General features: G+C 44.0%; 1 protein-coding gene across 8 annotated transcripts in view; it reads left to right on the forward strand.

Annotated features, from left to right (window-relative positions):
- Nucleotides 1-4,312: 4,312 nt before the first annotated feature.
- Nucleotides 4,313-20,961, forward strand: part of POMGNT2 (protein O-linked mannose N-acetylglucosaminyltransferase 2 (beta 1,4-)) — a 31,623-nt gene continuing 14,974 nt past the window's right edge. For 2 of the 8 annotated variants that reach the window (XM_038129074.1, XM_038129078.1), the window contains exon 1: nucleotides 4,576-4,784. The gene's annotated coding sequence lies outside the window, so the exon portion shown is untranslated. Of the gene's footprint in view, nucleotides 4,475-4,523; nucleotides 4,785-4,881; nucleotides 6,081-7,015; nucleotides 7,145-8,561; nucleotides 15,354-17,010; nucleotides 20,314-20,961 lie in introns of those variants that run through there. The other 6 variants (XR_005255940.1, XM_038129072.1, XM_038129070.1 and 3 more) reach the window with 6 other exon arrangements.

Raw genomic sequence — 20,961 nt, forward strand, 5'->3', positions numbered from 1 at the left:
GGATAGTTGCTAATATTTCATGAGACAGTCATTTTGTCATACAAGGGAGCTTTTGGCACATCTGTTGATGCCGACTGCCATTGGATTTCTCCATTTTCCTATCCTTTTATTCATTGTCACTAGTACTCACCTATTCAATTTTTGCACTGTGGAGATTTACATTTAGTTTAATTTAGATTAGTGTTAGTCTTTTTCTATATTTAACAGAAACATCTACTTCAAGTAGATGAACGGATTTCCTGTTATAAGGAAAAATTCCTTATTGCTTAATAGTTTGCCTGTACCATGTTGTTCAATAAGTGAATGGCTAAATAAATCAGGTGTTTGCTTATCTAACTGTCCTGCATTCCAAACCAAACAGACTACTCCAAAAATCAAGCTGAAGCTGTCACCACCCCAGAAGGAGCTGGGAAAAAGCTACTCTCTCCATTGCTTTGCTGTCGTGCTAGTGTGGATTGCCACATGCTGCTCACTTCTGTGCTCCGCGGGATCCCACTGCTAGCAGCAGAAGCAGGGGTTGGTGCCCTGCTTGTGGGACTGGGCAGTCTTCTTGCTCTCGTAGTATCACCATGAAACTAGTGGATTGTTTTAGCAGTCATCCTTAGAAGTCCTTTTTTGATCTCTCTTTGTATAGTCATGTTTGCTCTCCTGTTTAACAGCACATGTGCTCATTTCACCTCATTTTACCTGCAACAAGATAAACAAAACCTTAACCGTCTTTGGCAACACCAGCAATTACCCAACCCTTGGGCTTAAGGAGAGAAACACTGGGATCAGAGCTGTGCTTTCAGAACACCCAGTGTCCTCACCGCCTCGTAGGCACAAGTCATTTCAGTGGCAGCACTGCTCAGCAGCAGATTTATTCCTTTTTTTTACTCCTGCATGTGTTCGACATCAGTGTGTGAAAAATTGCTACTAGAGGGCAGATACTGATCATGATACAGCTATTACTGGCTGCCAGGTACTGCAGAGATTGGGGTCACTGCTTGCTTTTTCCAAAAGAGAGACAGTTTAATGAAATCTTGCTCTTCGGAGGCAAGAAAGCATTTATCCCCTCCAAACAAATTCATAGTCCTGAGGTAAAATGACATGAATATGTATAATTTCTTTAGTGAATTACATGAATTTGTAAGAGAGGTTTGAGGCATACAGCACTTTCAAAGTCCCTCGTTCAGCTCTCTACTGCCTGCATTTAGCATATGCTGAGCGGATGTGTAGAGAGTTCCATGGTGCCTTCAGTCCCAAATGGCTTCACTTATGATTTTGGCTGAAACGGTTTTCCTTGGCAGGATGATTAGGCAGCAGCACACTCCACGGATGTTGCTTATTACCTCTTACATGACTGGAATCACTGGTGCTCATCCACTTTTAAGAACCGGCTGGTTGGCCCACAGGCTCTGCTGAGCTGTGATTGTACCACAGGCAGACTGCTACATCCCTTGGGATTGTGTGTCCCACTACTCCCACCAAATGCATTTCACAAAGCTGGCATTTAAAAAAATCTGAGTGGCTAAATCCCAGCAAGATCCCAGTAGATCCTTCTCTCCATCCTGCTGAGGAAAAGATAACAGCACAAGTGCTCACAATTTGTGCAGCACACAGAGGTAATGAAAAGCAAGGGAGAGAAGAGGCATTAGTTAAATGGCCAAAAAAGCTGAGACAGCCTCACACAGAGACACACAACAAAGAAGCCAGTGGATCTAGTTGACTTCAGCTGAGCAGGGCTTGGAGTGCTGCAGTCCCACGTGTTGATGATCATGAGCAGGCACATCAGTGACTCTGCTGGGTGGAGTCAGCTTCCAGGACCCAACCCTCTGGCATTTTCTCATTCAAAGAGGCAGTACATACAAAGAGAGCTCTAGCAGAGGTATAGAAGGTGATGTGTGGAGAGGATGTATGGGTTGGAAACATCCCAAAGTTTGCTTCAGGTTGGAGATACAGCTCTGTCTATTGAACTGTTAAGGGTGACTCAGCTGTTCTAGCCCCCAGTTGTGAGCCTATCCTCTGCCTGTGTCTGCAAAAACTGATTTATTCCCTGAATGGTCACATCAGAAGTGATTTGGGCAATGTAACTGTGTGACACTATGTTGAAGCTCAAGTTCGGGCCAGACAGTGTCTTCTGATAGATCCCATGTTGCCTCTACCAGCCTTGTGCAGATGTCTTGGGCAACCTAAACTGTCCAAAATTGCACTAGGCACCTGTGCCTGGGCACCTGAAGGGGCTGTCTCTGCGATTAGCATGTTCACACTGCTTCCAGTAGGTATCCTCTGTAAAACCTTGCATTGAGGAAAATGCATCCCTACCCCACACAGATGATGTGCTTAAACAGATGTAGGTCTACAAAGTTCTTACTCCAGGAATAACGAATGAACTGTTTTGCATTAAAAGTTTATCAGATTATGCTCTTTTCCCCGTTGCAGGTTATTCTGAAGCAGACATGACAATAAATCACCAAAACTCTATGAATATTTCATAGAAACACATCTCAGCTTATGGGTGTTCTTTTTTTCTTGAACGATTATGTCTGTGTCTTTAGCCATTCATCGTCTGCGATACGTGACTGGCCACTTGATTCAAATTACTGTAGTGTCTGGCTTTTGACTGGTTCATTAAATATTTCATAACAAGGAGGAAAAGTAGCACTGCAGATGACATCTACGTGAATATGCAAGCAGGTATTTGTGAAATCTTAGTCAGGATTTCTACTCACAAATGCTTTGGGAAGATTAATAGATATCTCTAAGCATTGTTGAAATAGTGACTTTTTATTCCAGTGAAAATTCCAAAGAAATAATGAAAATTATGATGATAATGATTATTTGGTACTGTTGCTCTAGTTAAAGAGATGTGGGTCCAACATTCTGAAGTCTATCCAAGACTGGACTATAACTAAGAAACTTAATGAGAAGCAGAGTAGATGGTATCTCTTGCAACGGAGCTCATTAGTGTAGTAGTTCTTGAACAAACTGAAAAACAAGTCTCAGAAGCCTGACATTTGCCTTGTCAGTCCATGGGAGCTCAACACTAGAATTCACAGACACTGTAAATTTTAAGTAGCAACAAGTATTCCTGAAAACCCTCAGTTCTTGTGTGTATCTCTTGTAACACAAGTTAATTCTTCAAATTATTAGCTACAAAATCTGTAAGGCAGAAAAAAAAGGCTGGAGGGAGGAGCACTGAGCTTTTAGATTTGATTTCCCCCAAATGATTATCAGCTTTTCAGGAGCAAACTTTTCAATGGTAAACTTTTATATTAAATTCCTGCATGCATGTTTAGCAGTCCTGTCACTCTGGGAGCACTTAGCTATGCATACAAACACTAGCTAATGTGAAAGATGCTACCAAACCTCTATCTGTTCTTCCCATTGAATGACAGCTCTGTAGGGGTTTGGAAATGGGAAGCTCCAATGAGAAACAAAAGCCTCAGTGAAGTGAATGACAAAAGCCCCAGTGACTTTGGGAGAGGCTGGGAGCAGAGGTGCTGTTACACCGCGTGTCCGCCTGCTCAGGTGATCCAAGCTCTTGTTGCAGGCTCAGCATGGTCTCGGTGGTTTTTTCAAGCTGTAATGGTCTCTGGGTTGCTCTGGTGAAGCCTAACGGGAGCAAACACCACTATGTGAATGTGACCTGCCACCACTGTCACAATTTCCCTGGTGGGAAGGAACCTTCCTCCACTAAGGATGCAGGTGCCTGAGATCTGTCAGGTTTTCCTGGTGGATTTGGAGCTGTATACTCATTATAAGGATGGCTGCCCTCTGCTTTGGCACCTCTTTCTGAGTGGAAGAGGGCAAGGAGTGTGAGCAGCAAGGAAGAAGCCTGTCAGGCAGGGGAAGCAGAGGGTGAGAAAGGGACAGGGATAGGACAGTGTGGGGAGGTGATGGGAGGTACAGCAGAAGAGGAGGCTCAGGGGAGACTTCATTGCCGTCTGCCTGAAGGGAGGTTGCAGTGATGTGGGGGCAGGTCTCTTCTACCATGCCTAGCGTGAGAGGACTAAAGGAAATGGCCTTGAGCTGGGACCGGGGAGAGTCATATAAGCTATTATAAACAATTTTTTCCCTGTTAGGGTTGTCAGGCATTGGAACGGGTTGCCCAGGGGTGTGTTGAAGTCACCATCCCTGGAGCTGTCCAAGAGACACTTGGACCTGGTGCTGGGTGGTTTAGGGGTTACAGCGGTAGTGCTGGGTGGACACTTGGACTGAATGATCTGCAAGGTCTCTCCCTCCCAGCCTTGATGATTCGATGATTCTGTGATTCTGTGGAAGCTGAAGGAGATTTGGGAGAAAGACGAGGAGCTGAAGATGGGCAACGCAGACGGCTGGGGAAAGCAGAGGGCTCCAGGAAAACGATCGGCCGCGGAGACAAGGCTGGGAGGGCCGGGAAGAGAGCCGGGAAGGGAACCCGCCGGGCTGCGGTGGGAGCGGGGGAGAGCTGGCAGCGGGTGCAGGAACAGCCCCGAGCAGGAGCGGGGGCAGGGTGTGTGCGGAACAGCCCCGAGCAGGAGCGGGGGCAGGGTGTGCGCTGAAGGCGGGGGCAGGAGGGGGGGCAGCAGCGGGGCCACGGTGTGCGCTGAGCGCCCAAGCGTGACGCCCGCCCTCAGGGCCCGGCGAACTGCAGCCTCCACAATGCCCTTGGCCCGCAGCGGGCATGCGCGGCCGCCGCCTGCCAGGCCCGCCCGCCCCGTTCCCGCCCGCCGCCGGGCGGGGACACCGGGAGCGAGGAGGCGGCCGGGGCGGCGGGGCCGGGCCGGGCCGAGCCGAGGGGCGGTCGCTGCCGCGGGCGGCAGGTGAGGCGGCGCGGGGCGGGGGCCGGCCCGGGCTCCCGCAGGGGGCGGTTCGTGGGGGGTGGCGGTGGCGGCTGTCGCCTTCTTCCTGAAGGGAGAGGGGGCGATGAGGAAGCGGGGGGAGCGGGGCCATGTCCCTCGTGGTCGGCGGCGACCCCACGGCGGGGGGGACGAGGCAGGGAGCCCTCCCGGAGCGGGGCTGGCGCCGCGGCCGCGGACAGCTCTGCACGGGCGGCAGCGGGAGCGCTCCGGCCGGCAGCCCGCGGCGAGGGTGAGCGGTGCCGGCGGCTGTTCGAATGCAACTCTGATAACCTCCCCAGAGGTCAAAGGCGCTGCAGGTGTAAAGCCTAGTGGGGCAGGTGAAGATGTAATTGTGTTCTCCTGACAGTTTTCCTTGATGGCTGAGTGCCTTGGGACACCACCCCCCTAGCCCCCCGACAGCCGTCTTCGGCTTTGAAAGCTTAGCAATGAATTTGCGAGTTTGGCCCCAATGGATGTGGACGCCGGGTTTATCACACGCTGCACCTTTTTAATTATTGCGTGCTGACTAAGCAAGGTGGAAAAGTTTTTCTTGGCTGTGTCAGCTCTGGATGCATGGCACATGCATGTTCCAAGAGTGGGCTCAGCAGTGTCTGCTGGGTCCCCTTGCTTCCTTCCAGCCCCTCTCAATTAACCCGGTGTTTAAATGGGCTTTGAAGATAAAGGCTTCATGTTTAGAAAAATAAATAAATAAATTGGAGAGGCACACTCTCCTCTGATGAGAATAAAGACTGCATCTGAACAACTGCTCAAGCCAAGGGAACGTATCAGTGTTTTCACACCAGTGCCATAGTTGGGTAACTATTGACAAATGCTGACTTTTAAACAGTGACTGCTGACTTTGGTAATAAAACAGAAACGGCTCCTTTTAAGAGCAATCTCAAAACGCTTGAACTGATTGATTGGCTTGTTAGCTCAAGCCTTGACTTAGCTGGGAACCAGAAGAGCTCTTATTCTCTGCAAGGACGTTCTCCCTGAAACGAATCTGACTTATGCTAAACACATCATCTGTAAGACAGGGTGTTTATTTTGCAATGTCATTTTCAAAACCGTGGTAGATACCAAATGTGTGAACTAGATATAGGAAAGCTGCCTTGCAGTCTGCTTTTCTGCCAGAGTGCATTTTGAACGGTATATGATTGCAAGGTGGCAGTTTTACTTGGAGTTTCACTTTTGTGTTTTAATTAGCTGTCATCAAAGCTGGAGTTCAGCTTCCAACGCTTGTGAAGTGTGCCATGAACATGCACTCTGGATGCCTGGGTAATGTTTTGGAACTAGTTACTTAGAGCCCACTCTCTATTAAGCAACGTGCAAAATGGATTAACTATATGGAAACCTCTTTCCAGCTAAATTTCCAATCTCCTCAGTTGCATCTCATTGTGAACTTACTGAGGTTTGCTTCAATCATCTGGAAATGAAATATTCTCATCTCACCCCCTTTCTCTTAAAAGATGTTGCTTTAAAGTGTTCCATAAGTGCTGTGGGTTTAAATGGTTCCCTATGACATTAACCCACATTCAGTTGCTGCATCCCAGAGTTTTTAATGTGTCTGGCCTGTGCTCTAACATAGCAAGGTCTTTAGAAGGTGTTTTAAAACATAAGAGACCTAGACGTCTTCCTTGGGTAAAACTATCAAATTATCAGAGCCATAGATGACTTTTCTCAGCAGAAGAAACTGCTTTCTTTTTAAAATGGCTTTTCCAGTCAGGGTGTATGTAGGCTATGAGGGAGTGGATTTTTCTAGGAAGTAGTGGGAGGCAGGAAGAATCATGAAAAAGAAGGTGGCGCAAAGGAGAGCATTAAACCACGGAGCCAGAACCAGATCACAGATCCTCAGCTATGCAGATTACATTTCTTCAAGAGGACAAAGTCTTCTCGCACTGTGGGACAGTATTTTCTTAGGTTGTGTTCCAGGGTGGTTGCAGAATTCAGTGCTGAAGTTAACATTGAGAGGTACAGTAAGTCTGTGGGTCCACAAAGGTCAGGGAAGAGTGGGCTAGGAAGGGTCAGTGGAGTTTTGGGGAAGATGAGTGATGCTCCCCTGTTTTGCTGGCTGCCCTGTGGGGATGCCAGCGGCTGTCCCTAAGGGGCTTTGCGCCATTGGCACAGAGCACTCACTGAGGGTCAGCATTTGTTGGTGGTTCTGCTGTGCTGGATGAAGGCATGACGTCGGACCCTCTTCCTTCTCCTTTTAGGTCTTCCCCCCCTTTCCTTCACCTTCTGTGGTAGAACGTGTTCCCTTCTCCGTCAGCACACCACCTGCTCCGACACCACTTTGCCACCTTTCCTGCACAGCTGTCTCTCCCTGTCCTGGAAGCCGACTGGTAGGTGTGAGGGGCTGGAAGAAGGCAGGTTTCTTTCTTTGCCTTCCAAGTATGCAGATTCTGCCTGCTGGCAGGGCAGGGGAGAGAGGGCCACTCACACCTGGTCGTGCCAGACAGCGCCCGGCTCTGCCTGCGTTTGGCATGAGCTGTGAGCGGGGCACTGAGCTCAGCACGGGGGAGGCTCAGCTGGGAGTGTTCAAAGGCAATTACTGGATGCAGTCTGTGTATGACAAGCTTCAGTTTCATTAGCTGCCTCCCAGGAGTATCGAGCTGTGCGGCTCACCTTTGCAGAGATCAGAGTCTCCTCTGTGATGTTATTAGGTGTTTTTAAAAATAGCTTCATCAATCCACTTTAAAAGAGCTGGTCTGCTCTGATAACAGTGCCTGCTGGTGCTTTTCCAGATAAGGGAACTTGTCACTTTTCCTGCTGTCATACATGCAGCTTCTGCCCTATTTAGAATACAGTATAAAAAAAGAACACAAAATAACCACCAGTCTTGACTAAAGATTTATATGTTTAGTTTAGTAACAACTGAACACTCCTTATTTAACTGCTTTGGACAGTATTGGCTTATGATGGAGTTAGGATCAAGCTAAATGCAGAGTTGAAGATAATAACTTCACATACCAATGTCTTGGGGAAATCTTCATGATAATGTCTCTTATATAACAAAATGACAACAGGCCAAAGATATCTTTTTTTTTTCCCCTTTCTGTCCCAATTAGAAATTCATTAGCTTTAAAAAGAATCTGAAATGCTATGTTGTTCATGTATGTGTATCATCTATACAACGGTGGGAAGGAGCCAGATGAAATAGCATAAAACCAATTTCAGTCTCTTTTGGGGGTCTGAAAAGAAGTTCCCAGCAGTATCATGAGGAAACTGCAATTGCAGGACGTACCTAGTAATTAATTCTATAATGGTGTATGTAGGAGCAGTGTTCTAATTTACATGTTTCTTTGATGTTTTGTGAGCAGATGGCATTTTTAAAAAGGTCTGTTAATTCTGTGGGAATTTGGCAATGCCTAATTGCTGGGGGATCAGTAAAGAGTAGTAGTCAAAGTGAGACTCCTGACTTCTCTGCTCTCAAAAGGGAGACAGCCCTCAGCAGCCTCATTTTTAAGCTACTATTGTTTTAGAAATCCTTGCTTAAAAATATTCACCAATGCCCTCAGCATAAATTTGGAACTTGCTGATTGGTCATCATTAATTGGACTGTTCTCCATGAACGAGACACCTGTTATTACAGCAAAAAGTACTGGGGTGATCATGGCTTATTGTGGAATGTGCTGCATTGTGGATTTTCCTAAGGAAGTCCTTATTCTTTCCCTCTTTCCCTTTTTCTCACTTGTTTCATGGTTCCTTTCCTTTTATTTTTCCCTTCTCTGTTTCTGTCTCTTTCATAATACCTTTGAGTTGGTTGGTGTACTTTAGGCACCTGCTTAAAGTGTTTGCTGCAAAGGACCTAAGTACTTGCACTGTGACATCAAAGGATGACATTTTGAAATTACAACTTTTCCTTTGAACGAGAAGAAGAAAAGGTTCCTGGTTGCTATGGTGATGAGCACTATATAAACGTCTATAAATAAATAAAGTAAACAGCTGATTCATGGACTTTGATTTGCACTATTTTTTTGGTTTTCTAATGAGATATAATTAAATATCAGAATGGGAGGAAGTGACTTTCTATTAATTTTATTAAATACATGTTATGCCTTCTCTTTTACAGCTGAGAACGGTTAAATAGTAAGATGTGTATTTTTCTCTCTATAGGAAGTTGATGGTTTAAAAAATCATAGTCTAGCATTTGTAGAAAAAACTTTTAGATGCCAAAAGGCAGTCCACTAAAAAGATGGTGTCCATTTTCAGTTTAAGCAGAGCATACGTTTTGAGCTAAATGCCTATTTTTCTCATCTTTGAGAGACTATTACAACTGTTGCAACATTTAAGTTCCAGTCAAAAGTGTCTATGAAAGTAATTATGTTCTTCTGCAGTATTTGAAACCCCACTGGTGCACAACAACAAAACTTGAAAATGTCACTGCCTTTTCTTTTATGTCAAAATGACAAAGGCACAGTGAAAAATCATATATTCCTTGTTGAAGTTTGAGGAGGAGGGGAGAATTGGCTTTTTCATAAGCTTTTTTTTTCTCAGGTCTGTGATGTAGAAGTAGCTTTCTCTCTGTGCTGAAGGTGATAATTGTGAAATGGATTGGATGGAGACAATAAACAGCGCACTGGAGTAATCCCACACACAGGTGTTTCTCACAGGAAACGGGTGCGCTTTGATTAACAGCAAAGGAGAGTCTATGATGGAAGGAGCTGTCCTTAGGGGAAGGAAAAAAGGTTTGTGTGATATACAGAACTACTCTTTGGTTAAAGGATCAGTCTGATTTCATGACGGAAACTGATTTTGCCACACTGGCCTGAAGAGAGATTACCTCAGCCCTGAGCTGTGGGGTGCAGCTTGTGCACTGACAGGGAATAGATCTGTTTTCTACCACAGTCATAGCTTTGTATTCAAAGCAACTGTCAGATTTCCAAAGGACTTGGAGCACTATACTGTCCTATTAAACAATAATAAAGTCACACCACATCCTTCACTGTCTTCCTTCCCTCTGTGCATTCAGATTCATGTCTGCTTTACCAATTAAAAATATATTTGACTGAATTCCTTTTACTTCCAAGCATGGGTAATTGGACAAAGACACGTGGTAGTTTTTTGCAGTTACACACAACTTTGTCTCACAGAGCAAAACATGTATCTGCACACAGCTGTAGAAGGCAGGGGCAGAACAGGAGCAAGGAATGGTGTCCCTGAGGGTGTCACTTGAGTGGTGACAGCCTGCTGCAGTTTGATTTATGTTTCATAGGCCTGTCACTTTTGTCACAACTGAGCTGCTGCAGTGGCCAGGCTGGTGGTGCTCACCTGAAGAACAGTGACAGCATCAGTGAAATAGCCATAGAGCTGCTTCTCAACCTGGGGTTTTCTGCCATGGGACTGGGTTCATCTCTCAGAGGGTGGCACAGTGTCCTCACCCTGATCCTGTGGCCACCACAGCACTGTTTCATGTGGGCCTGAGGCTGGAGCAGGTTGTGCCTGCTGGAATGTGATTTGTGCTGCACACATATCAAAGGCAGTATTACCTGGATTGAGGGCAGGGTTGGACAGTCAGTGTTTGACCTGCGTGACCAGCAGTGGACAAGGTGATCCAAGGTCTCTCCTAAAAGAGTTGCTGCAGAGGCTGATGAGGTTTGCAGGCAGCCTGAACCCAAACAGAATTCTGCTGCCTGCCAGAGCAACAGGGAGATGGGAAAGGTGGCAAACAGGGAGTCCTGAATGTGCTTTGAGTTTGCAGCTACTCCCAGGGCTAACCACATGGTTTTTGTGTTCCTGGAGACCAGGCTGGTACTGGAGCAAGACCTGGCTCCAGAGTCACTGACAGAATTTTCTCAATTGAAAGGCAGCATTGTTAGTAGTACATACTGCATTTAAGGAAGAGGCAACTTTATTTAGTAAAGTCTTTTCTTTGGAGAGGAGGATGAAATACACATATAGATATTAGTGAGAGGACAAACTGTTGAGGACAAGCTGGAGCTGTTGTGTATCTTCATTTCTGGCATGGTTAGGACAAAGGGTGAAACAGTGCGTATACCAGATTTTTTTTTCCATTCCTCAGAAGCTCTGCTTATGTGTGGTTAGAATTTTTTTTTCTGTCAGAATTTTTTAATAGATAGATATGATCCAGGACCATCTGGTGGAATTTGCTGTTGTCACATCTAGGTTTTCTGATGTATTGCCTGTCAAGTTATGTTGTATGTTCAGATGAATTTCTCATATGATCTGCTGACAGCTACTGACAGTCCTGAGATGGAAAGTTGGAAGCCTGGAGGGGAGAACAGAGGGGCAGAGCTAGCTTTAAAAATGTAGCTTTGATTGCTTTTGATTGGTGAGCTTTTATGTCTGATATTTATGGGTGACTTTTTTAGTGAAGAAATGTGAATGAGTGAACTTGGTTTAAACCAAGTGCACCTAAACTTACTGTAATTTTACTAGGAAGGTCTTGGAAGTCTGCCTGTAGTTTTGTTGTTGATTTTATTTTTTCTTTGACACTGGGCTCCTTAGTCGTTCTCTATCCTTAACTCTCCCTCTGTAGACAATCTCACACCTACTTAAATTGCTGCCTTTTCTTCTTCCTTTACTCCTCAGTCCTTATCAAGTCCCTTTTTAGAAAGACCTCAAAATATTTTTGTATTTGTTAGGATACTATTAGGAATCCTAATAATTATAGTGTGCTAATCCTAAATCCTAATAGCATAATAATTCTGTAGTAAAATGAACTTAGATTTTTGACAAATTCATATTAAACTTTGCAGACAGATCACATGTATAAAAGCAATAAGCAACTCTGAAATAACTACAGTAATTATTTCCTTGCTGGTATAGTACTCAAATAATTAATTAAAGTAGACGGTTTTTGATGTAGAGATCCACAGTGCAATTGCATTTCCTCACACACTGACAAAGATAATGCTCTACTTTGTAAACCAGAATCCAAATAAGCCATAAGCACTTCAGTTTTGTTCTTCATTTTTTTCTGCCATAATTTGAAGCTCCAAGTAGCAATTACAGGCTGGTGACAAGATAAATTTCACAACCTGTTGTCATTCATAATTTTTCAATTGGCTAGATCAGAAAATAAGTGATTTGTGTTTGAATTTTAACGGTTTTTAGTTTATATAATACTGGTAGAAAGCACAGTACAGGTATTTCTGAGTGGGTTGGGAGGAAGCCTGTTTGTAGACAGAGGTAGGATTGCCCTGCAAAGGCATATCCAGGTGTGGCTCTGAACACACCTCAAAGCTGTCCTGGTTATACTGGGCCTCCTGCTCATTACATCCTGCCTAAGTGTTGATGAAGTTGGAAGTCACCCTTGAAAGGAAAATGGTTTCTTCCATGGGAATCTGGATCTTAAGATGACAGTTCCCAAGCTCAGGGGGCTCTTGCTGAGGAAGAAGCTGAAAAGCATTTACTTGCCTCTGTTTACTCCTGTGAGTCCTTGATGCTATTTCCTGGACTGGGGGCTGCGAGTGCCTTTCTGTGGCAGTTGAGAGAGAGATCATATCAAGCTGACCAGGCCTCTAGAATCTGAATATAGGGACCACTGTTATACTCCAGTCCTGTTCCATACCTTTAAAGTATCAGATAAGGAAACTTGGAAATGATCCCACTGCTGTGATAGGGGAGGGATTGAATATGCAAGGGTCAGTGTAAAGATGCAGCAGCTCTCCATGGTGGTGGTGATCTGTGTTGGATGGAGCTCTGTTCTTGGACTGCTCAAGCACCAGCTCAGCTATTTTCAGAAGCAGTGGACTTTGAAGGAAAACCCCATAGATGGAATATGGCCAAATCCTCTGCCTGTAACATGTTTGATAGCATTGCAGGGTGGCAAAGCTGGTCTTCAGTCCTTTAATGCATTAAATTAACTCCAGGCAAGCTTGCTGAGAAAAGGGTAATGAAGCGGGTCCAAAATGGGCCGTGTGCGCTCAAGCACATGCAGTGGGCTTAATGCTCTAGGCAGCATTCCCACAGGCACGTGGCTCTGGAGCAGCCAGGTCATGGAGCACACTGTGCTGTTTGTCAAATGTATTGCAGACCACAGGTGCAGCCAAAATCACTTAGCCAGGCATCAAAGAGAAAGTCAGGAGGGAGAGCAATTCTATCAGGAGAAACTTGTGAGAGGAGCTGGATGAAGTCTGGCATAAAGCTGGCTTGTGGAGGATGTGTTCCAGTCAGCACCCTCTCAGGACCTGCCTAGCCCACTGTAGGAAAAAATTCAGCTTCTGTTAATTGAGATGAGGATCTCAACACATGGATTGTGTAGTTTCAGGTAGAGGCAGCATCTGAACAGGTCTGCAGCATGACTGACGTGCAGTCTTCATCTTTACTTCATGTGATGAAGAGGTGGGCAGGTGGAGATTACTTGAAGCATCTGGATTGAGGCAGAACATAATTTTTCAGAGTTCCTTTGTCTGGAGGAGTACACAGCCCTTATATAATTCAGAATGTTAAAAAATAGGGAGCTGTTGTCTTTAAAAATCAGTGAGCACCCAAGTCTGTCGGTTTAAAATCTTGCAATATATCTAAAATGAACCAAGAAAATGTGTACAAAAAGTACTGATAAAACCAAGCCCTTCATAAACTCAGAATAATGTGTATTTTCCACATTTAGGCTGAAATACCTGGAGCTGCATGTGGATTTATCCTTGTCAGTTCTTCTGAAATCATGTTTAATAGAGACGTTCTTTTCACATGTGATCTGTAAATAGATTTCTCTGTTTGTTTGTTTTGCAGTAAATCTTCCTTCCCCCACTTTTTTTTTTTTTTCTTCTTCAAGCCTTTTCTTCTTTCTTCTGATTTAAACCTGATGATGTTATGCTGTAGTTAAATTATCAGAGAGGGAGAGTGATATCAGTGTCCTCCACCTTGTAGTAAAAAAATCTATATTTTTGTTTTCTGCAGTGTATTGAGAGCAAGATAAACGAGCAGGGTGTTGCCATCCTTCATCACAGTCAGAATGATAAATGCCATGTCCTGGAAAGTTTAAAGATGTTTAAGAATGCAAATCCTTGGCCCACAGGGAGATGTTTGAAAGTGCAGATCCAGTCAGGAGTTAAGCACATCCTTAAATCTAAGCAGAAGCATTGCTTCCATTGGGTGTATGAACCTGGCACCACGCTGTGTGGGGTAAGCAAAGCTCATTCTGTGGCAGGAGATTTGACTTGTTTTAGTGGCTTGTGGTGGAATAAGAAGATGAGCCTTTTCCTGTCCCCTTGAAGAGCAGTCTGAGGGTAGTGCAGGTTTTGCTGTTGTGTTACTGTCACACAACAGTGTGATCTGATGTAGATGGAAATGCTGATCACTGGTACCCTTGCAGTGCATCCCTCCACTTCTCCTCACTTTTCACCCTCTGCCCGTGTCTGCTAACCATGAGCAGAGAGCCTTGTTTGTAGCAGGCAATAGAGCACCGCAGCACCTCAGCTTGGAAGGTGGAAGCACTAGAAGAGACTGAGGATGTTACGTGGGAGTGCATGACTTTTCCTCCCTCGCAAACAAGGAAATATGTAGAAATTTTCAATAATTCACAACTCAGCCAGGAAGGCCAGTGACTTCCTGGGATGCATCAGGGACAGCATCACCAGCTGGGTAAGGGAGGGGATTGTCCTGCTCTGCTCTGGGGTGGCCTCATCTCCAGTGCTGGGGGCAGTTTTGGGAGCCTCAATCTAAAGAAGACATTTTACTATTAGAGTGTCCAGAGGAGGGCAACAAGGATGGTGAAGGGTCTGGAGGAGAAGTCTGGTGAGGAGTGGCTGAGGTCACTGGAGCCTGGAGGAGACTGAGGGGAGACCTCATTGTGGTCTTCAGTATCCTCACAAGGGGAAAGGAGGGGCAGGTACTGATCTCTTTACTCTCATGACCAGTGACAGGATCCAAGGAAATGGCATGAAGCTGAGTCAGAGAACAGAATGTTTAGTTTGGATATCAGGAAAAAGTTTTCACCGAAACAGTGGCTGAACACTGGAAGAGGCTCCCCAGGGAAGTGGTCACAGCACCAAGCCTGACAGGTTCAAGAAGCATTTGGACAATGCTCTGGAACATACGGTGATTCTTGAGATGTTCTGCATGGGACCAGGAGCTGGACTCGATCTGATGGGTCCCTTCCAACTTAGCACACTCTACGATTTGATGATATTTTCTCTATCTGATTCTTTTTCTGGTTGTCCTTTAGTGGAAGTGCTCTCTTTGGCTCTGTTTTCTTTCCTCCCCTGCAGTTGATTTTCCTGCCATGTTTCTTACTTCTTTGTATTTGATGTCACATGCGCTTTCTGAGAATGCAGTGTATTCTCTGCTCTGGTTGCTGTCCACATCTTCCTGGTAGTGTGAAGTCATCTATGTCTTTCCTCATGGATTTGAGCTAGTTTTCTAACTGGGAGGTGATAGATCATTTTTGTGTACAGATGGAAATGTTTTTATTTGATTTTTTTTGGTACTGAATTAGATGTCGTCCCTCTTGCATCCTTGAGACTCTCTAAAAGAGAGATGGAGGCTGAGTTTTCCTGATGCACTGATTTTACAGCATCAGTTTCACTGAATTACCACCAGCTGATCCAACAGCATTGCAGCTGGCACTGACATTCTCACATTCTTCTCCCATGTTTTAAGTGATTTTTTTTTACTTCGTACAGTGCAATGAGGTCTCAAGCTCATGACTGGAAATTTTTTGGTATTTTATTGATAAATACAGATAAAAAATATAATCTTCCTGTTTGGTCTTGTTTTTTTTTTTCCCTAGAGTAGTCCTTGAAGGTTGCACCTTCTTCCATTGTACATCCTTTGTCCAAGTGTGTCTTCTTTTTTTGTCTATTCCCCTCCTACTTGTTTCTTCTCTTCCTTCCCTTTATTTTAGTCCTAGGTCTTCTTTATTCTTTTGGGGTTGTTTTGCTTAGGTTTGAGAAGAGACACACCTGAGTTTTAGTTGGCTGTTTGGAGTTAACTTGGAAGTTTTCCTTACAACTGCCATGTAAGCAGAGAGCTCAATAATTTGCCCCTTCATCTCTTCAAGCTTTTTCCAGTGTCAACTGAAAAGTTTCACAAACTTTTGCCATCCTGGCTCCAGCTTTCATTGCCTTTTGACCATCTTCTGCTCCAAAGCTTGCTTTGTCATACCTGTGAGAGGCTGTGCTGCACAATCCTCACATCCAAACCAACTGATGTTTCCCTTTTCCATTGTAAAATGTTTCACCTTTTCCTTTCAAAACACACATGCAAGTGTTCTCCTCTCCTCTGGCCTTTGACTCTGCCCTATAAAACTGCAGCCGAGATCTAGGTACTCACTGGCAGCTGGACTTCTCTGCTCAGTTGCATCCAGGAGCCCCTTCTTCAGCTGCTAGATGTTCAGAAGGCCACGTGTATAAAAAGAGGAGAAGGGCTCATTTCGATATTAAATAAGGATTTATTGGTTCTTGTGTGGAGGTGGCCTATATGGATCTTGGGATTAAAGATGAGAGGAATAAGAGTTTGTTTGATAACAGAAGGGGTTTCTCGTATTTATGGAAAAAAATGGCTTTTGTACCACGCAGCTTACTTGCCAAAGTTCAGCTGGGAAAATACTATTCTCAGTGAAAACAGATCGTGTGTTTTCAGTTGCAAAGATTTCTTTGTATATGGTGTTAATTGCCTTTCCATATTTTTACTGTTTTACCTTAACAATTTGCTTATACATGTATTTTTGCTCTCGAGAGACAGTGGGTGTGATACAATCTCAGTTTTAAACTGTTATCATGTAATTAACAGGAAGATATGTCTCTGAAGTCTGATCTGCTGGCTTCTTTGCTGCTCAAGAAGCAAAGAGCAGCTGAATTATGGGATTTGAGTCCTTGACTGGAAGTCCTTGTTGTGTAAATTTGGCATAGGCTACTTCTGTTTCAGAGAACTAACTCTTTTCTCCACTCAGAGTTGTGTATTAAGACCATGCTTTAATGACATCAAGAAATTGTGATAGGTTTCCTGGTTATGCTTTATGTACCCCTTGTATGAAGTGGGCTTGCACACATTTTCTTTCTTATTCATCTAGTTATGTTCTCTGATAGTAGACCATATGGGTTTTTAAAGATCTCTCTTGTGAAGTCTTATAGCTAATACTGAAAAGTAATCTTTGCTCTCCCTTCTCAGAGCTTCTAAATCAGACTGGGATGTTTCTGCTACATGCTTCTCAAAGCTATGCTGTGAGTTTTTAAATGTCTTCTGGTACTAAAAATTCACCCCTTATATTTTAGGGATCAATTTTGCATACTCTTCGCTGAATAACACTGTTGGAAGTTCAGTTCTCTTCACTGGTGTACTAATGTGAATGTTTTGTTCTAAGAGTAGTACTCAGCTGAGAGTTTAGACCTTGTTTTCTTTAAGCTCAGGGACTCATGTGCAGTTTTAAGCTGTATGTGACTTTTGAATCACAGGTGACCAATGAAATATTAAGCACAGTCTATGTAACATACCTTGGAAATGCCTTGAAAGAATTTGAAATCAACTGCCTCTGTCCCTTCTGTCCCTTCTGAGTTTGTGTGTAGGGACTGCCCTCCCCCTACAGAAGAGGAATACACTGTGTATTGTCACCGGTTCCCTGGATGTGATGGGGTTTTGCATGTGCTTCTGGCAAGCAGACAGTCAGATGTCGTTATGGAGTGACCACAGTCCATTACACAGAACACTCACTGGCACGCCCTGGAAATGAGTGATTTGTGAATTGTTTTGTGTCTCACTTTGCTGTTGTTTTCCCCTCTCCCAGCTGGCCACATGTAATGTAAATTGAGTGGGATGGTGGTGGATTGTGAATTGAAATCCCTTTGCACTGGAAAATTAGTTTCCCTGAGCAAATGGGGCTTTCATCTGTAGTTATGTGGACAAAAAGCTCTCTCCAGAAAGGTGTGTGACAGCACTTTCATGACCTCTTTTTTTGCACTGACTCAACCGTATCATAAACTCACTTTTGTGTGCCAAAACCAGACTCAGGCTGTTCCTGCTGTTGTCATATATTTCAGTTTTAATTTCAGTATATTCCTGCTTACCTTTCACAACAGATAGGAGGAGTGGCAGGAGGGAAGAGGAGGAGCAGTGAAAAATAAAAAGGTTCACAAAGATTAATTTGCTGTGTAATTTTCTCCTTTAGAAGGAGGGAGAGACACACCTGGGAAAATAGGTTATCAAACCTCTAAGCACACAGATGAAATACTGTCCTTTCTAGCAGACACTGTGGTGTTGCACTGAGGCAGTTCACTTACTCAGCACTAAAACTATACGACCAGATTCATTTTGAGGAGGCATGATGTGGTTTTCTCTGTGTGTCTGCATTTTTACTGCCTTTAGCTGAGTTAGGGCCCTTGGTGCTTATCACTTTTTAATGATTTGTTCTTACTTCTGCTCCTTGCTTCTGGCTGTTTGTTCTTTACTACTTAGGTTGTTATTCATGTTCATGTAGAGACCTGAGAGTTAATAGAAAATGAAGATTGGAGGTGCTCTCACGTTCCCTTCTCCTGTAAGGTTGCCTGGACAGCTCCACACACATTTATATAAGGCTTTGCAGCATCTCGGCTTCTGACTCTGTTATGGTTGTGTCAAAGTATAAAGCTAAAGCTGGTAAGCTAGCAGCTCATTGAAATTGACTTCTTTGGATTTATAAAGTCACTGATTAATCATCTTTTAATGTGGGTATAAACATAGAAGAAATATGTAGTCTCTCTCTTAATTGTAATCTTTTATATGAATTTTGCAATAGTCATACATATGTATTATATACAAATACATATATATACTTAGCACAGAGGTCACAAGGCAAGCTATTATACACAAAGTTCTCTAGTCCTTGCTTAATTTATGTGCATGTATTGTCCCACTGGAACACAGGACTCTTGTGTGCATGCTTATTTCTAAACCTTAAATATATTGAGACAAGAAGGTTTTTATTTCAGTGTATTTTGGGGTTTAGTTTGGTTCATCACCTTGATGATAAAGAAATGGGGGTTATTTTGTGTAACTGTAAGTCACTCAGCACAATGGTTGTTTCCTAGTCAGTCCTCAGTCCCTGACTTCCGTGCTTTCTCATTTTACATACTTGCTGTAGTAACACAGGTGCAGATTTGGGTCTTCATAGTTGCAAGAAAAGCTTTTTGTGCTGTAGCTTTAATCCCTTTGCCTGGAAGGAAGGGTTGGCTACCTCAGCAGATTGTTCCTGTCAGCCTCCGGGTTAGATTATAAGCGCATCGTTCTGCCACAGAAAGGGTGAAGCAGGATGAGCCAAGGCAGGAAGGTTGTAAATGTCCTCCATCTCTGACCTCTCCACACTTGGGATAGGATTCACTGCCTGTGGCCAATACATATGTATATTTTAGTCTTGTCTTCAAGGTCACAAGACCTTCCTCTTTGAGGCTGCTGGGTGAGGCAGCACTTATCTCGTTACTGTGGCTCATCTTGAGAATGCTTCAGCACTGAGAAGGTTCAGCCCTGCTCCAGCCCTCCCTGTGCTAGGTGGCTTCTCTGGGACGGCTGCATCAATGCCAGCAGAAGCCTAGAGATGGCAAAGCACATCCTGATGTAGGAAGCTGTCTGGAGAGCCCTTGATGTCTTGAAATACTCTGTAAAGTAGCTGAAAGATCACTCTATTCTTGGCTTTGCGAATACCAGCACGTGGATCCAGAGCTGTACAAAATGAATGAGGGCAGCTGTTTGTAACTGGAGCTGTCTTGAACAGCAGTTGGTTTATCTGTTGGGCTGATGTTGCTCTTCTCTCAGTAACAGTCAGGTTACACTTCAGTTACTTGAAGAGATTCTCATTGCCAAAGACTTGACTCAGCATTTGATGCAACAGAGGCAGCAGATATTGCTGGGAGGAAGGAAGGGAACAGAAACGAGCTGCTGTGGCTGGGTTGGGTAAGGAATCCATCATGGAAGGGCCACAGGTGAACAGCAACTGCGTCAGTAGTTTTGCAGGTGGTCCTCTTTCAACAGATTCTTCCTGCTTTTTCTCTGAAACGTTCAGCTTCTTGTGTGTATTGAATGTCATATTGTTTATTTATGGGGGTGTTAAAAACTCCACACTAGTGGGTCACAAGGAGGGCTTGTAGGGAAATAATACTTTGATTTATTGGTGGAAAAAAATGTGACAAAAATTAACCACCTTGGTTTTTATTACTATTCAGATAAATACAACAGCAAGCCTAATACAAAAATTTCCCATCAGGTCAGGCTTGGACTTCTTCCTCTTGCTGCTGTGCCCTTGATAAATATGCCTAAATTCAATAATTTTTCCATGAATTTTCAAGCTGCTGAGGGCATGAAGAAGCTCTTCTTAGGTAGTGAACTGTAAATGGTTGCATATGACACCTGGAGGAGTTGAAATGGGCTTTTACAATTAATTCAGTGTATTCATCACACTTTCCCTGTTGTGTGCAGTGGTTTGTGTTGAAGCTGAGAAAGATGATTCGTTTGCTTTCTTCTCCCTCCTGTCAGTAGCAGCAGTAGCCCTCAGAGCAACAGGAAATGCCTGGCCTGCAGCCATGTGTTACTACTTCTCTTCTGGGCCTTCTGATGATACTGTAATCAGATAAGGGACGAGGTAAGAATTCTTTTCCCTGGGGGAAATCAGACTGGGATTTTAAAGTATTAATCAAAACCCAGTTGTTAGGTTATTTTTTAATTGGCCAGCAGATATTTTTCATTTGTATGGCTTATGCTGTCAGGAAACACAGTTTGGTTTTTTACCTCCTGTATAAGTTATTTTATGATTTGTTAGACCTAATGCTTTGTTCTGAAATTGCATGTGAGTGTCAGCACCTCTGGGATATGCTCCCCTCTCAGAACATGAATGTTTTGTGCTCCCTTAGCATCAGTCCAACAGGTTACACTACAGGGAGGGTATCTTGTGATACTGTGCTCCTACCTGTTGTTAATATTACACTGCTGTCCTAGGAATAGGGTTGGGTTGTGTGCTGGCTGCATCCTTTAAAATGTGAGGAGGATGTGTTGTACAGGTGGCTGAAGGGGGCGTTGGAGGCAAAACTATCAGTTTGCAATTATGGGACTCAAAATGGCAGTAAACCCTTTTATTTCCCCTGATTTGATTTAGATTCTCCTTTAGCTTGGCTCTGAACTATTTTCCTGTCATGTTGCTGTTCTAGCTACTTCCAGGCATTTGTCAGAGACTGGCTAATTGAAGCACATGCTCCAGCTTGGATCGAAACTGCTGTTTTGATCAAGACTGGAT

The sequence above is a fragment of the Motacilla alba genome, chromosome 2 (assembly GCF_015832195.1).
Source record: "Motacilla alba alba isolate MOTALB_02 chromosome 2, Motacilla_alba_V1.0_pri, whole genome shotgun sequence".
Lineage (NCBI taxonomy): Eukaryota > Metazoa > Chordata > Aves > Passeriformes > Motacillidae > Motacilla > Motacilla alba.